At 45.3% G+C, this 17,300-nt stretch overlaps 1 long non-coding RNA gene across 1 annotated transcript in view; it reads left to right on the top strand.

The window, feature by feature from the left end:
* LOC146858744 (uncharacterized) overlaps window positions 1-17,300 on the top strand; it is a 350,319-nt gene that overhangs the window by 64,235 nt on the left and 268,784 nt on the right. Inside the window, exons 2-3 of the long non-coding RNA XR_014979697.1 lie at window positions 7,541-7,708; window positions 8,564-8,697. This is a non-coding gene — a long non-coding RNA (uncharacterized LOC146858744). The remainder of the gene's footprint in view (window positions 1-7,540; window positions 7,709-8,563; window positions 8,698-17,300) is intronic.

Genomic DNA, 17,300 nt, shown 5'->3' with positions numbered 1-17,300 from the left:
TTTAGCGCCAAGGCTTGTGCAGCTATATAATAAAGCGAAACGGGTGGGGCATCTCCAGGTCACGATGCGGGAAGCTTAAATAATCCCACTCCTTAAGCCTGGGAAGCAGGCCTGGGACATTTCAATTTACCGGCCGCTCTCCATGCTTAATTTAGACTACGAGATTCTGAGTCATATTTTGGCCACCTGCCTCCTCCCCTATATGACAACCTTAATCCACAAAGATCAGGCGGGGTTTATCCCCACCAGAAACACTACCCTAAATGTTCGGCGGCTCCTCCGGGTTCTGGAAGCAGACTCCTACCAGAAAGAGGAAGCAGTTGTCTTTTCGGTGGATATTGAAAAGGCATTTGACAGCCTTGAATGGCCTTATCTGTACCGAGTGATGCTGAAATTTGGAATAGAAGAGGAACTCGTGAAATGGACGGCTCTTTTGTACACTGATTCCACTGCCAGGGTTAAAACTGGGGGGCTAATTTTGGATGCCTGCAGAGTTGGCCGAGGGACGAGGCAGGGGTGCCCGCTTTTGCCCCTTTTGTTTGCCTTAGCCATGGAGCCGCTAGCGGCTCGAGCCAGAATGGGACAACACTATCAAGGCCTTAATGTAGATGGGTGAATCCATCACATTGTGCTTCATGCAGATGACTTATTAATGTTTCTGGCAGACTCGAGAATGGCACTGTCGGGAGCTAAGGAGTTGCTGCAGGATCTCGGTGGGATTGCGGGGCTCAAAGTGAATTGGGCAAAGTCCTGCCTTTTCCCTACAAAGGAGCATAGAGTGGGCCCGCAAGAGACAGACGGAGTGAGATGGGAAGACCGCTGCTTAATGTACCTCGGTACGCAAATTTATCACACCCAGGAAGACTTTTTGGATGGTAACATCGGGAGAACCATAAGGGGGGCAGCTTTGACTTTTGGGGAACCCACCCGTTATGGGTGATTGGCCGATTAGCTCTTCTTAAAATGATTACACTACCAAGACTACTGTATTATTTTGGGACGTTGCCGGTCTGGATTCCAGTGAACCTTTTCGCCCAGCTCAAATCACTGGTCTCGGGGTTTCTATGGGGGACTGGAAGGCGAAGAGTAGCTCTGGGAGTGCTTATGAGGCCAGGATCGCACGGGGGACTGGCCGTACCTGATTTTGACACCTATTACCCGGCGACACAGCTGCAGTGGCTCACTAGATGGGTGGCGGGCAGGCTTTGGGAGATGGAAGAGCTGCAAGACTATTTCCTACCACTGAGACTGCTATCCCAAATTGTGCTAAAGCTCTGCATGTGAATTAACACTCTTCCTCTGGTATTACGAACAAATATGTGTTGGAATAGAAGTTTGAGAAGGGCTCAGATTAAGTGTCCATACGCCCCAGAAATCCCATTACTACTTTGCGAGGCATTACCTCACAGAGAAACCTGGCGGGGCTAGAAACTTGGGGAGAGATGGGGCTCACGACACTAGGGGACTTATATGAGGAAGGAGCCATGGTTCCATTCCAGGATCTTCAGGAGAGATATGACTTGCCCGGGGGAGATTTCTTACTACTCTCGGCGTACGAAAGCACTGGGGGGAGGGGTTGACTGAACCGCAGTTGTCAATGGGGTGCCAATATGTGGTGACGGCGGCGGGGACATTTAAGGCGGTCATGGGTTTATACAGGCGTATGACCTAGGAAGCGGTGCTCACGCTGACGGCATTGGGACAAAAATGGGAGGCGGAACTCAGGGATGGTATCCCAGAAAAAACTTGAGGGGAGCTAGTGGAAAGGGCATGGAAAAGCACCAGGAATGCCAGTTTCCAGCTAGTAAACTTCTATATTCTACACAGAGCGTATCTTACCCCAGCAAAGATTAACAAATACTTTGAGACTCAATCAGCGGCCTGTCCGTGTTGTAATAGGAAGGACGCAAACTTTTGCCATATGTTCTGTAGCTGCCCACAGATGGGGAATTTCTGGGGAGAGATCACTGCGGTACTGACTGATGTAACTGGTAGGGAAATAGAGGTAACCCCGAAAGTCTGCCTATTGCACTGGGTTCCCCATACGGCAAAGAACAAAGTAACGAGCACGTTTTTAGACCAGGGGTTCTCACTAGCTAAGAGAGACATTGCTATGCACTGGAAGGTAAAAAAGGGCCGGAGTATAACTAGATGGCAGGCGTAACTGGTTAAATGGGCATATTGCGAGGGGAGAACCAGAATGCAGGCAGCGAAAAGAGCTAGGAATAAGAGAGCGGAGGAGGTAGCGAGGGCGTGGGAGACACTGGTGATATCACTAAGGAACCTAGAGGATATGGGAGCTGACGACCGGGTAGAGGAAGCCCCTGAGGCTTCAGAGTAAAGCATGATACTGGGCTAGTTCTAAGTGGAACTTTGCCTGATGCACCGGTCCCGAGATACATGACATACAGGGGGCATACCTGTGTGCACCGAGCAGTCACACATTGGGAAGTGGCACGCCTGGAGCAAGGGGTGGGTGGGGGTAAGGGGAGTAGGGTAACATGGGGTATTAAGTTTGCGAACTAATTAGTTCAAAGTACGGAAGATTAGACCTGTATTTTATTGGTTAATTGCAGGAGCTGGAAAGAGGTCTGGCCGTGGTTAGCGGAGCTCCTTTCAGTTAATTGAGGCATAAAGGGTATAGTGGACTGTACCTCCTGAGTTAATGACTCTGATGTCGAACTGCGGTAAATGAATATGTTTGTAAAACCCAATAAAGTTTGTTTATTTTTATGTTTCCTATAATTTTGTTGCAACAGATATCACTGATTTTCCATATTATTTTGAAAGCAAAGAATCATCACCCTTGCTATCAAGCTTTTGCATATATTTTCATCTAATCAGAGAACATCTTGGAAGCATTATACGTAGTCTTATATTGCTAAACTTTGCAAACGTATGTACACATTTTTATACTGTAACAACTGTCAGTAGTGCAGTCTGAACTTACAACATTTCCTTAGAGCACTCACCATAATAATGAAGGCTTTGTATTAATGAAGCATAAATACAAGTTCGAACAGCATTAACATATGGACACAAATATTACCTTAACTGCAAGCACTGCCCTTCCCTGATCCATTATGTGGTAGTGTAATCTGGCAGCCAAATGGTTTGTGCAGCAGGGGGTTGGGCCTACATGTCCCAAGGACAAAATAAACATGAAAACTTCTTGACATTGACCCTAAACAATATGTCCTAGGCGTCTGGCTATCAGAATTCCACACCCCTGGGTCATCATACCTTGGCATCGCACCTCATCCCACACCCCTGGGTCACCATACCTTGTCATCACACCTGATCCACTTTGTAATTGACTCTGTTACCAGTACGAAAAATGGAGGGGAAAGGAGATCACTCTGGCAGGTAGCCCCCACTGCCGCGAATGGCTAGGACATAATGTCCTTAACTCTGACCTAGACCCAGGTGGTCGTATGTGTAGCATCTCTATATACTTGCGAAATAGGGCTCAAATGTAATCTCTTAAGGCATCTGATGGAGGAAAGGCGTACTGGCCGAGTCAAAGGCCTTCTCAAAGTTGACTATAATAAGGGCACTGGTGCCATGGGCATTTAGACAGTAGAGGCTGTCAAGGATCAGGGGTGGCGTGGTATGGGGTAAACATAAAAAAAAGATAACTTACCTCCACGTCTCGCCGCGTTGTCGCTCGTCGTCGGCCCTCGCTCCAGCTGGAAGAGAAAGCAGTCAAGCTCCCCTGACCAATCACAATTCCACAATTTAGCCTTGTGATTGGTCTGAGCACCATGGTTCGGCGCTCAGATGGGGAATGGGGGCCTGGGCATGTTCTCCATGCAGTTAGGAGGGTGCCACCACTCCTCCCCCAGCGCAGTCATGCCCCGCCCCGCAAAGACACAGGAAAAAATAAAATGATAACACCCAGTTATTATTTTATTTTCCCTTCATTTCCATTGCTAAACGCAGTGGGGCGATGCTGCCACAGCATTTAGGTTATCTATACTGGCCGTTGTTAAGGAACAGATGCCTACGGCTGTGACATGTACCCTGCCTACACAAAGATCAATATTGATAACTTTGTACCGTTGGGTTTTCTATTCGACTCAGTCTCAAAGATTTTAGCTAGTATTTTTGTCCTTGATGTTTATGAGTGAGATTGGTCTGCATGATGAGCAGAGGTCTCCTACGTTTTGGTGTAACAAAGTTGAGAGCTCCCAGCTGGTGAGGCTGTAAGCACCCTGATGATGGGGCCTCTTTGCAAGTGGGGTACCAGGTGTGTAGCAATTTTCTTGAAGAATTACATTGAGAGGTCGTTGGTGATGGGGCTTTTTCAGGTGGCAGCTCTCCAGTTGCCTCAACAATTTGTTTTACTGTGAGGGGAAAATCAAGTCAAGGGGAAAAGAGATATGATGTACAGAGCACGAATTACCAGGGTTTCCAGCTCGGCGCTGGCATAGGTCGAGAGCTGCTTAAAGTTGTCTGTCATAATCTGCAAATGTTTCAGCTATTGTTGGGAAATCAATGATCCAGATGCCAGAGCGGTCGCTGGTGGCACGGATAATCCTTCAAGCCAGGTCTTTGGTAGCAAACCACTCCAGCATTTTTTCTGCTTTGGTGGAGAGGACAGAGGCTTGTTTGCTTAAGTTTGGTTAACTTAAGCACTCAAACCCCTATGTCTTTGTGTGCGGTTAAGAATTGCTGTATTCGGTCTAGTATAAACCTTTTTAGCTCTACAATAGCATAAACTCATTCTTTGGACTTTCCATGCACCAAAGCATGGGAAGTTCGCTTTGAAGGCTTTCTAGTGTGTATCTGCTAAGCACAGTGTGCTCAGGTTCAATTCAAAATATTATTTAATTTCCTCTCTTGTGTAAATAGTAAAGTCTTCATCAAGGAGCCATGAGGCGCTCAAATGCCAGATCCTCCACGGGATCTCCTATGACCTTACTTATACTCAGCGGTACCTGCAAGTGGTCAGAGAGACCACAGGGGAGAATCCACACCCTGTTTTCCTCATTTAAATTTGAAGCTGGCTGACAGAAATAATCGAATTGTGTAAATGAGTGTTGTCATACTGAAATGAAAGTGGATATGTTCTCCCATTGGTGCCACACGTGCCAATCCGCTGTCAGCCCAGATAATACTTCCAGTCTGAAAGAGCCACAGATTTACGAGTGCTGGGCTTAGCTGTATAAGTGGGGTGCACTTTTTATTAGACGTATAGGAACTATGGGAGATAGGAATTTTGGGATCCATGTAGGTTCCAGAAGTTTCCCTCACAAAAATGAGAGGAAAATGCATGATTTTAGCCAAAGTTTTATGTTCCAGGGCATTATGGATATGAAAACATAATGGGATCCACTCAAGTCACACCACCCTAGGCACCCCCAGAAATGTTTTAAAAAATGTCCTGGGTGGTGGCTGAGCCCGTACCTAAATATTACAACTATCTACATTGCTAGAGTGGGTGGACTTTAATGGAGAATATTGAATGCCCCCACATCGCCTTTCCAACTTCTGGTCTTGGGCACAGCCATACAAGTGAGGTACCTTTTTTATCAGGAGAAGTAGGGGAAAGATTGGTTGTAGGAATTGTGTGGATCCTTGCAGATTCTGGAACCTTTTCTCCCCCTCGGACTTAAATGGTTGTGTAGTTTTCAGAAATGTCTAGGTTTAGTAGAGTTCCCTGGTTGCCGACTAACCCCAAGCCAAAACAGTGCAGCCATTTAGCATGGCAAGTATGAAGAAATTGGAATTTACCCCACTCTGCCAGCCCATATGTCAGTGGGGATGGAGATGCTTTAGGTTGTAGGCCAACAAAAAGACTGCTGGGGCCTTAGACATGGGTGATAGGCCGGATGTCTTGGTGGTCATAGATAAATTGACATAGATCCCTGTTGTCTAGTAGGCTTCTGCTCCCTGGCCCTGAGCGCAACTTTGTGGTAAACCCACTATCTGCCCAGGAGGGGCACTAAGACTCTTGTGCCCTGGACTTTTTACCCCTATTGTCTTGCGGCTTTCTACCCCCCCCCCCCCACCCCATTACACCCTGGGTGGGCAGAAATGTGGTAAATACCTCCTATTGTTCCGTAAGGGAATCAGAAATACTTGTGCTGGGGCAGCACTGGCTCATACCCAGGGGGGCTGCTCCCCGCTTCACAAACATGTCCTTGGCAACTAGTGGGATGGCTCCCTACTGGGAGATTTCCTTCTGATATCAATCTGCAAGCAGGATCTACTAGGGAGAGGCAACACTAGAAAAGTTGATGTTCTCCCTTTTTGATCGGTGCGCGGGAGCAAAGTTATGCCCTCTGGCACAGATCAAGAGTGAAAACTGACTATGACGCTAGCTGCTTTTACTTTTGTTTTGTTATGGCTGCAGCATGCACTGCGTTCTGCGCATCACAGCACAACCAAAATAAGTAATCTCTGGTTGCAAGTTAGGCACTTTCCTCGCATCAGAACTTTAGAAAAGAAAATGTGTCTGATGTTTTCACCAATGTAGAAGTGGGGAACATAGATTATGCTCCACTCCCAGTCGCACTGCGTAAAAGGATGTATAATCATACTTCAAATTTCCATGTGCAATTAGTTCCGTTTTAAATCTGAATTAGTCCATTTTATTCTCCCAATTTTTCAAAAGCTTTTTGTAATCCACTCGCATGATTAATCCTGCGTTTTGAATGTTTCCCATATTCAAGATGTGCCCATCTGGACCTCTGCAAGAATACGATCAAAATACAAGATTCGTCCAAAACAGCATTTCTTTATTGACACCCAATGCATTTCAGGCTTTAAAATAGCCCTTCGTCAGGGGTAACTGCAAATTGAATCATTTTAGAAAAAACACATCATTACTGTATTATTCTTCATAAAACATATACAGTTCATCATATTTAGAATACGTAGATGTATGAAATATTGTAACCATAAAACACATTCCCCGTGCATATCACCAAAGCAAAACAACTTTAGAATTGTTAATAACTGTTTCCCCTGTATACCTAACCGCACTGCATCCCCCGTGGACCGTATTATGTTTACTGCAATCTCACTTAATGCCAAACATGTCCCCTCCAACGTAATCATCCTCAACACTGCTCTCTCACTCTCCTGTATCTTCCTTCACCAGACACATTTCTAATTCGGTCCAGTGGATGACCTGTTGACATCCATCGCACGTTGAAGAAAGTGCTGTTGATGTTGAACCTATGTACAGAGGCTTCTTTGAAAACGAGGCTTTTTTAGTGTTAATGGAGCTATAGTCAGGTCAGCGAAGTGATGTACTTTGCTGCCTTTGCGAACTACAGTTCGCCTTTAGAGATCTCTGCAACGTATGCAGAGAGCTTTATGCCTTCAGCAGAGAAGCTTTCACCACAGTTCTGTTTAAGGCACTAAACGTTTGCTAAGTGGCTGCCATCTTGAATGTGGCAGTGAAGCAACCTTTTTTATTAAAAAACTCAAATGGGAATTTGGTATTGAAAAAAAAAAAGAAAAAGTGTCCCTGACATGCTGGGAGTTTTCTCTGCGTGTGTGCAAGTCATTTCTTTATTTTCTTCTTTAGGAACACCAGGTTGTCCTTGGCAGTCCCAAACAGTAAATAAGTGCGCTGCTGACAAGCCATCTTTCAGTGGATTGCGTTGTCAAATCACGGCTTTTCCTCTGACTCCGTGGAGTACGGACCACAAGTTTGGCAGACTTCAGCTTCGTTCCATGCCTGTCTTGTGACCAGGTGCTTCTACATTGTTATGTATTCATTTTGTGTGATTTCTTGTTTTACTGTGGTTTGAGCTAAGAATTTGTTGCAGTGTGTGATGTTTAGGTTGTCTATCTGAGCATTACATAGTATCTTCCAGGCATTAATAATTGTGTTGGATATTGTTTTCATTTATATGAAGTATGGGTGTGTTGCTTTTGCAGTAAACTTGCTGTCTTAGTCCACAGAGATTTAAAACAAGCATTGAAAAAGCCAGTTGTCTGTCTTTAATGTTCTAATGCATGTTAACAAAGATATTCATAAATGCTGTTTATATATCTTAGCAAATTAAAGCCAGACCTTCTGGATTTCCTAAAGCTTGTTTTATTTTTCCATATCACTTTCTTCTACTTAGTTTTTTTTACTTTTACAGTACACTTCGGCTCTATTTTTCCTCTGCCTATTGAATTTTTCTTTCTCTCCTCATTTTTCAGTTTTGCTAAATTTTCCTTTTTCTTTCATTCTTTATATTGTTTTTTATTTTTTCATCATTGTTCGGCTGTAATTTACGTTTTTGAAATAGCACCTTGAACTGTTGAGTGTAATACAATGTTTGTGTATATTATACAGCTGTATTTTTAAGTTGTAGAGCATTTGATACATTTTGTACCCATGCAAAGAGATAGTGAATAGTACATTTTAAACAATATAAATATTTGGCATCATATGGTAGATTTGCCAATTTGTTATATTAAGATGAAGGATTGGATTTGTTCTTGGGTTTCAATGATAGGGATCTCATTTGCTTCGTAGATTTCCACCAGAACATACACATAGATGCTATTTTCTGTGTTTGTGGCTGGAGCCTTATGTTTCTTTGTTCTGCAATAGGATGTCGCGTGTCCCTATTCCAATGCCTTGTCCTGTCGAGCTGGGCTCAGTTGAGAACAACTGCATTGAAGCTCAACTGTATGAATATGTAACACAAGGAAATCACATTAAAGTGAAGAAGATACTTAGAAAAGGTGAGTGAATCTTTTTAAAATCATTTTCTAGAGTCCATTTCCACTGCAGTGATGTACCAGTTTTTCAAGTTGATGGAATTTTAGATTTCGGTAGAGATTATTTGCTAAAGTAACAGTCTCAGTGACCATATTTATAGCATATGTGATGCTTATCCTTTCACTTTACTCACAGTTGAAGGGATATGTCCTTAACACATACGTTGTGGCTCCTGTGTCAAAAACTATGATACAGTGACATTTCTCTCAGAGGGGCCTTAAGCCATGGCTTATGATTTGGCTTTTTTTACATGAATGTATGACTGATTTCACTCTAGTGATACCGGCAGCTATTACTAAACATGAAAGTAATGCCCATCTCACTTTTTCATATTTCAGTATTGATTTTCCCCAGTTTTGCATTCATGGAAGTTCCCAAGACCTACTTATGAATTTGTGATCAGTGTTGTGCTGCCTTTACTCTCTTTCATCTGTACTTTTTTTATTTAACTTTTAATTAGATACATTTTGTTTTCATCAGGTCATAAGTAAAAAGAGTAATACCTACAGGTATTTGTCAATACACTGAGTCCTAATCTTCCATATCACAGTCCTTGCTTCAAGTGGGCAAGTCCTTGTTTAGGAAGCATCTGCTAGTCCTTTCTGTTTAAACTAGGTTTTAAGACCCTGCCCTTAACCTAAGAACACTTATACATAAAGGCTGACAAAAAACTCTGTTCATAGTACTAACATCAATATGTCATATAAGTCATAAAACAGACAGAGACTTGAAGATAAGGAATATGGGACTTGAGCAGTCATTGTTGTACTGCATAGTACCTGTGAACAATTTGTACTTCCATTCACAGCCCCGGCTTTCCAGCGATGACTAAAACTCAATGTTGGAAATTGAATTAAAATACTCTGAAGTCACCATTAGGCTAAAGGGCTGTGGAACAATATAGAGATATATGTGGGAGTAAAAGTAATAAGTATTAATAACAGACAGCTAATACACTGCCTGGGTGAAATGTACTTATTGATCCTATTGTGCCAAGAAATCTGTGTTGGACATCACCATTCTGCAGAGGCGTAGCGACCCCGCAGAGTGTGTCCGCGGGCCCCCGCGGAAGCGGTCCAGCCAGGTCTGGGCGCAGCTTGTGGGACAGCCCAGTGGCTCCCACTCGGTCCTCACTGCCATTACTCCCACTGCCACTTCACGTTCTGTCTTAACAATTCTAGCAGCCCCATCCCTAAAGCAGCAGGGGAACGGACGATTGGCAGCAAGGGAAGGCCCGGCAGCTACCGCTCGGCCCCCGCCGTCATTACTATCACCACCACTACTTTCCCACCTGATCCATTCCTGCAGTCCCATCCTCAAAGCTGCTCAGGGAGCAGACGGCCTGCTGCAACGTGGTTTGTGGGACGGTACGGTCCTCACTTGGCACATACCTTGTGGTCCCAGCCGCATTTCCGCCACTGCTAGCCGTCACTTCACCCCACGTTCCATGAGCTCCAGTAAATTTAAATGTAAATGTAAAAATGTAAATTTGATACTTGTATAGCGCACTACTCACCCGCAAGGGTCTCAAGGCGCTTGTACGAATACCGCTGTGGAACCCATCCTGGCTTTCCCTGTGAGGCATCCACTCCTGGGCACCCCCAAGGTGGAGGCCAGGCATCCTTAGCGTTGTGGGGGCCGTTGTGGAGATTAAGCAAGCTATTGCCCAGAGTTGCAGAGTGGGACTCCATGGTTGGAATAGGCACCGAGGCAAGATTTATCAGGTCCGTGGAATTTTGAGCCCAAGACCCGCCGAGGCGGGAAATTGAACCCTGGTCCCGGGCTAGACCTCTGCATCAGGTCTGCCGCTCTAATCATTGAGCCACAGTTCTCCACACTTCTCCAGTAGCTCCAGCAACTCCGTCCCAGAAACAATCCGGGAGCGTATGCCAAAAATTGACGGCCGCTCGCTCCTCCCGCTACTGTGCTGACCCTAGCCATCAGAGATGGGACCCGGCGAAGGGGCACAACCCAGCAGCCCAGCAGAAGCAGGAACCAGTGCCAATAGGGGATCAAGGCAGTAGCAGCTGTATGCACATTGAGAGCCCGGGCCCCCGCAAAAGCGGCACAACTAGGTCTGGGAGCGGCCTGCAAACTCCCGCTCTCCCCCCCAACTCAAAGCCCCCTCCCTCCTCCCCCCCAGGGCTTTTCTTAGTTGGCCAGCAGACCTGCAATAAAAGCCCTCAGAGGCCAACTGGAATTCACCCACCTAGCCAGCAAGGGTCAGTACGGCAGTGCCAGCAGGAAGCAAGATAAGCTCATGTGTCGCAGTATCATTGTACGACAGCTCCTTTCCACCAACTGAAAGTCATGAAGGACCCGGGAGAACTTCCTGCAGCACATCATAGTAAACAAGAGAAACCTGGCTCGAAAAAAGCAGGTCTACCCCTTAGATGTCTGCTCCACCTCGCCTCATGAGACTGCCCCACAGGACCTTAGTGTGGTGACCAGCACAAGCCCTGTGTTAGACCTCGGGGACCAAGGGGGCTACATGCTTAAGCGGCTAGACACTATTGGGACTACACCAACACTAACTATGTGCGACTAAAGAAAACCTATGGGGCTCAATAACACGATCTTGAAAAGATCTCTGTTTGAAAATCCTCAACTTTTCTCCCATGGTCGGATCCAAGGATACTTCATAAAAATCCCACAAAAGGCCCCTTCCTCCCCCTTCCAGATATTTCAAAGGCTCTAACGAGTAAAACAGGTGGTCCTTATCTTCACACAGGGCAGACTCTGAGGATACAAGCATAACTGAAAAAATTCAGGCAATCAAACTCCTACCCTGGACTACACCAAGACCCCAGCCCAAATATGTGCCTTCTTTTTTAAACAAACAAGTGCCTTAATTCATGAGATCAATTCAGGGGGACATTTTCAACTGCCTTCAACTTTTCTCTCAACCCCGGAAGTACAACCACAAGGGAAGATTATAACTAGCGCTGAACTTCCAACCTTCCAATTGCTGCCTAAGAAATCCAGGAGATGCAGCATATCTGAACTCGAGCTTGGCAGTTTATCAGACCAATTCCTAGCCACACTAGAAGCACAATTAGAAGCCCAAGTGGAAGCCTCCCTGATGCAAACACTAGTATATAAGATGGAGCACAGTCTTAATTCCCCACATCTGAACCGCCCAGGGGATTGTGCGCCAGCCAGACCCATAAGCCCAGGAACTCCAACCCTGGCCTCTCTCACCTTTAAAGAAGACACAAAAGCCAAAGTTCTTCTTTGGCAATCGCAAAAGATGGAGCTCAAAATCGACCTAATCCAGTCCTTCACATCAAGTTTAATGGACCTAGGGTTGAGATTAAGAATCTTGGAATATAAATGTGGGCATACAGAAGTGGGCCAACTCTGCTTCCCACTAATCGATAAATTAAGCTCACTACCGGAAATTATATGGGTGCTTTTAGACAGTGTTAAAAACTCAAAACAAACTCCCGGAAACCCTCTCGGGAACCAACATTAGGAAAAAACAGCTAGTCCACCAAGCAACCATAAACCACAACTCCCCTTTGACAGTGAAACCAGTGCCCCCCCCCCCCCCCCCCCAGTAATTGACCCAAGAGACTATCCCTCAACAAAGCCGCAAATAGGCACCTTATTAGATATCAGGAGCCTGTTGATCATCTTCTGACGGATGAAAGTGCATCCTTATAAGGCCTCGCACTTTTGCTCTCAAAGGGATTTGAGACTTTGCCCACTCTGTAGCGAAGAGCAAAAAAGAAATCTAAAAAATGTTTTAAAAAACAGCTCCTAATGAAAATGAGACTACAGATAGCTGGGCCACATACCACATCAAGTATATTTCAACAAGGCAATGCTTGTAAGCTCTTCCCGATTTTCAATCGAGACTCCAAATTAAGCAGCGGTCCCACAGTAAATACACGCTCACAAGACAGCATGAGGGAAACACTACGGATTTCTACGCATCAGGACTCTGAGACAGGTAACTTAAAGAAAATTAAAATAATCGCCCCGTTAGTTGCTAACGGACATGACACCATGAAAACACCCATCGAGGCGGCCAATACTCCTCAAGCAAGAGTCACAACTCGGAACACCCCGGTGCTGAACCAAGATCCACAACAATCTTGGAGTCAGCCTTAAGAAACAAGGCTCCCCAGGGAAACATCAGATCGGACCGGGGAGTACCATCCACCCCAGAATCGAATCATCTTTCCAACATAGAATGGACTGTACAACAAAGAGCATTACACTACATAGGGGATTATTCCATGCCTGCCATGTCTGGGTTAATGGCTGACAGGCAAGCAGGACTTCACTTATCAATCTGCCAGGAAACCAGGGAAGCTTTCTGTGATCATGTTGCACAGTCCCACTGCAACTCTGCTCTCCCTCCGCATAACGGGGATACTAGAGACACCTTAAGTAACAACCAAATCGGCCCTAACCTAGATCTTTGGATAGCAAGGAACAAACCACTCCAGACCTACCTCCCGATTGGAGGGAATAACTTCAACAGGAAACACAGAAGGCTACATCATTATGATGATTCTAACTTCAACTCGAGACAAACTCATCAAAGTAGCTCTCTTATTACTCAGTCAAATGATTTTTTAGGAGGTACCAGCAGTGTATTTAGTACCCCACAATTGACAGTCAAAGCTACCACAATAGAAGCAATTCCAACGGTAGATGGCAGTGACGATTTGGACCTGGGCTTTATCCCTCACTTTATTTCCAATGGGCCCCTGGACACACTAAATAAATAGAGGTAATTTGCTCCATTTATTGCAAAGCATTCCCTTACTGAAAAATCTAACATCAGCTGATCTAATTTTCGTAAGATTCGCTCAAACTCTCAGAAAAGGGACATCAGAGACCACAATTACCAAATGGGGATCTACTGCCATCAGAGACGACATTTTGAGAGAGTCGCATATTTTTTTGGGATGGAATATTGTGGTTCAAAAACGACATCTGCCAAAATACCCGCATGTATTACTCTAAGAAGATCCCATTGTTCAACGCAGAAGCATACTGAAGGGCACATTGGGTGCCACCCACGACTAGCTACCAAGTGCTTCAAAAGCGTCAAACTCCTTGGTAGTATCCTCTATCAACAACTTCAGAAATGTTAGATGCCAGCCTAGAACTCAGAACCTTGAAGGTCTGAACCAGCTGACCAACTTTCAGATTGGCAGCCGACAAACCTATTCTTGACGTCACTCAAGATCTCTGTCTCCAATCATCCCGTCCCCAGGCTCCAAAACTACCAAAGGAGAACAAGCTCACAATCACCTCATGGAATGTGGCCGGACTGAAATCCATTTTGACATTGAAATCTGGACGAGCATACCTGCAAAACAGTGATATATTCTGTCTACAGGAAACTTTGGGAAAGATCCCAAGAAGGTACAAATGAATAAGGAACAGGAACAAGTCAATGGACTACTTGCTTCTTTCAACTCAATGTCAGCAGACCTCGTGACGACATGCCCCGATTCTAAAACATGTCTTGTCCCACATTTAAAGGCTTATCAACAATCGGCTATAATTTTATGACCGTTCCCCTGGCAGATCACTTGCTCAAGTTTGAAATAACAAATCGAGAAGAAAGTGATCTCAATTCCCTAGCCTTAACATTAGACCTAGGGCTTCTAGCAGCAGATACATTTCACAGAGTGGGTACTTCAACTGGAGCAGAAACAAAGACCCTTGTCAGGAGAATCAAATGGCGCCCTACACACTCTGCTCAGGTCCTCAAATGGCATAGCAGGCTGAGCAACAACTACAATAACTTAACTGGGGGAGCGATTTTAAATCAATGAGACATAATGACCAAAGAGTTGCTAGAGGCCATCCTGGGCATCCGGTATCATCACCACTTCCCAAAGCCACCAGGAAGCACCCTCCACGAACAGCGGCACAACCAGGATATCTATTCACAATGGAAGAACCTAAGGAGAAGGCTCCGTCTGTGCAAAACCAACCCCACAAGTAAAAAGTTAAGGATAGTTAAAGACTCGCAAAAAACATACAAAAAACTGTATGGGAAGCCAAGACAGCTTTGCAAGAAAAGGAATGGCTAAAGATACACAGGATGTTTAAGGCTAGAAATTACAATCTGTATGGACAAACAAGGGCCCACCGAGCAGTTTTGAGGGGACCAACAGGAGTTAACTTCACCATTTCAAATCTTAATACTTATCAAGGATATGAAAGGTGACGGTGCTCCGGGCACCAACGGCCTTCTAGCAGGCACCTTCAAATATGCACCAGATGATTGGGCATCTCTTTTAACTCCGCTTTTCAATTCTGCCTTTACCGTGTGCCAAATTCCAGAAGCTTGGAGAGGTTCCACTCTATGCCCGATATTCGATAAAGGCGACCCATCAAAGCAATCCAACTATTGCTTAATAGCTTTGCTAGACTTAGAGGCAAAAGCATATGCACACATTTTACTGAAAAAGCTGGAAACTTGGGTAACAGAAAACGGGTTGCTCCCATTTTTTCAAACAGGCTTTCGTGGACGAGCAGCCACTACTGACATCATCATCGCATTAGCTGCCCTTAGCCAGCAAGCCACTCAACATACACAACTGCCACTCTTCTGCTGCTTCTTTTTTTTGTTTCTTAATTAATTCTTTTTATTAAGTAACATTGACACATCATATCATTCTTAACATGGTGAGGAGACAACATTTCAATCAATTTAGTTTCTGAATTTCATACATTCAATTAAGAGTACAGCGTGGAACAATTAGGGGGGAGTGAGGCTATCATCTGTAGTCCTGTGTGCTGGTGGGATGAAAATCTCTCCACGGTAGGAGTTCCAAGGCCCCCAGACCCTGTTCCATTTCCTAGGACACCCCCTGGTTATGTAGACTAACTTTTCTCTGAACATGCACCAGTCTAGGTCTTCTTTCCATGATTCTACCCCAGGTGGTTGAAGGGCTCCCCAATGTCGTACGATATTTCTCTTAGCAAACATTACAGCCAGTGTAGCCTAGAGCTTTGTGTAGGTGGTGTGGTCTGTTGGTTCCCATATGTTCAGGATGCATCTGCATGCCTCCGGGAGCAACTCTATTGCGAGCACCTCACTGAGGATACAGTGAATAGTGCGCCAGTAAGTTTGTATTGGTCACATTCTCATATGATATGTATGAAGGTGCCCTCCCCTCCACATTTTTGTCTACACTCTCCACTTTCTGCTCTACCCTTACGCACCAGGCACGGTCCCGTTATGTAGATTCTGTCGAGAATCTTGAGTTGCACTAAGCGCAGCCTGAACTGCCACCTTCCTCGGAAAAGAAACTGCCTCCCGCCAATCCTCCTTGTCAAGCTCAAGTTCGTCTCTCATCCATTTCTCTTGAAGGGACTGAAGTGGGTCTTCCATATTATTGATTAGCTTTTTATAAATCAGGGAGATGGCCTTTTTGGGCAGGTGGCCGTCCAGTATCCTATCATCTATGGGAGAGGCATCTGGGAGGGAGGTTCCCCTAGTGAGATGGGTCCGGAGAGCATGACGGATCTGGAGATATCTAAAGCGTTCTGTGTCTGCTAGACTATACTGCTGTTGAAGGGAGGCAAACGGTACTATATTGTCTTTGACTTTGATCCTTGATCTGGGAGATCCCGATAAGGTCCCACTTATCAAATCCCCGAGTCCGCCACAAGTTTCCCAGTTTTTCGGAATCCCACAAGGGGGTAGCTAGTGTGAGCCTGCGGTCCCAGCCCAAATGTTTGTTTACAATATGCCATATATGGACCGAGTGGGAGGTTGGACCTGTTAAGGAATATTTACGAGGTCTAGAATAGAGCGCTCAATTGTAGTTCCCTCCCGGCAGGAGCCATCTATCCTTGGCGTATCCTGGGTCGTCGAGACGGCCATAGGACCCCTGGTTTATGGCTGCTAGGTGAGATGCCCAGTAATATTTTTTCATATCTGGGAGGCTGATGCCGCCATCGTACCAATTGAGGGTAAGTTTAGACAGAGCGATTCTGGGTTTTCCGTCCCACAATAGGTCTCTCTGGAGGCTCTCAATTTCTTGAAAATATGATTTGGGAACCAGGTCTAACGAGTTTTGGAGGGCATACAGGAAGCGGGGCAGCGCCATCATTTTAATGAGGGTGGCTTTGCCCAGCAGTGAGAGCGGCAAAGACTCCCAGCTCCCTATGTCTTGCTTCAATCTTTGTATAGGGGGCAGAAGGTTCCCTTCTGCTGCTTCTTAGATTTTACTGCGGCGTTCGACAAAGTTGATAGACCGACTCTGTAGAGGAAGCTAGCACACTGAGGCTTTCCATCTAATGTTCTAAGGGCCATAATAATCTCTCTGTACTCGGCAACGTGGGTTCGTGTGAGAATCGTCTCAAAATCCCCACTTTCAGGTGTTTGAAGCAAGGCTGTGTGCTAGCTCCCCTGCTTTTTAACTTATAGAAAGCAGGTTTAGGGAAGGCTTTCGCAAATAGTAGCCTTGCTCTTCTGGGCTGTAGACTGCTTACCGTCCTTCAGTATGAGGACGACATTGTTATTATGGACCATACAAAAGTGGGTCTCCAGTGAGCACTGACCAGCCTTCATGCATACAATGAG

Source organism: Triturus cristatus, chromosome 3_2 (assembly GCF_964204655.1).
Source record: "Triturus cristatus chromosome 3_2, aTriCri1.1, whole genome shotgun sequence".
Lineage (NCBI taxonomy): Eukaryota > Metazoa > Chordata > Amphibia > Caudata > Salamandridae > Triturus > Triturus cristatus.
Note: the sequence above shows the minus strand (reverse complement) of the source record. Positions and strands in the feature narration are given on the sequence as shown.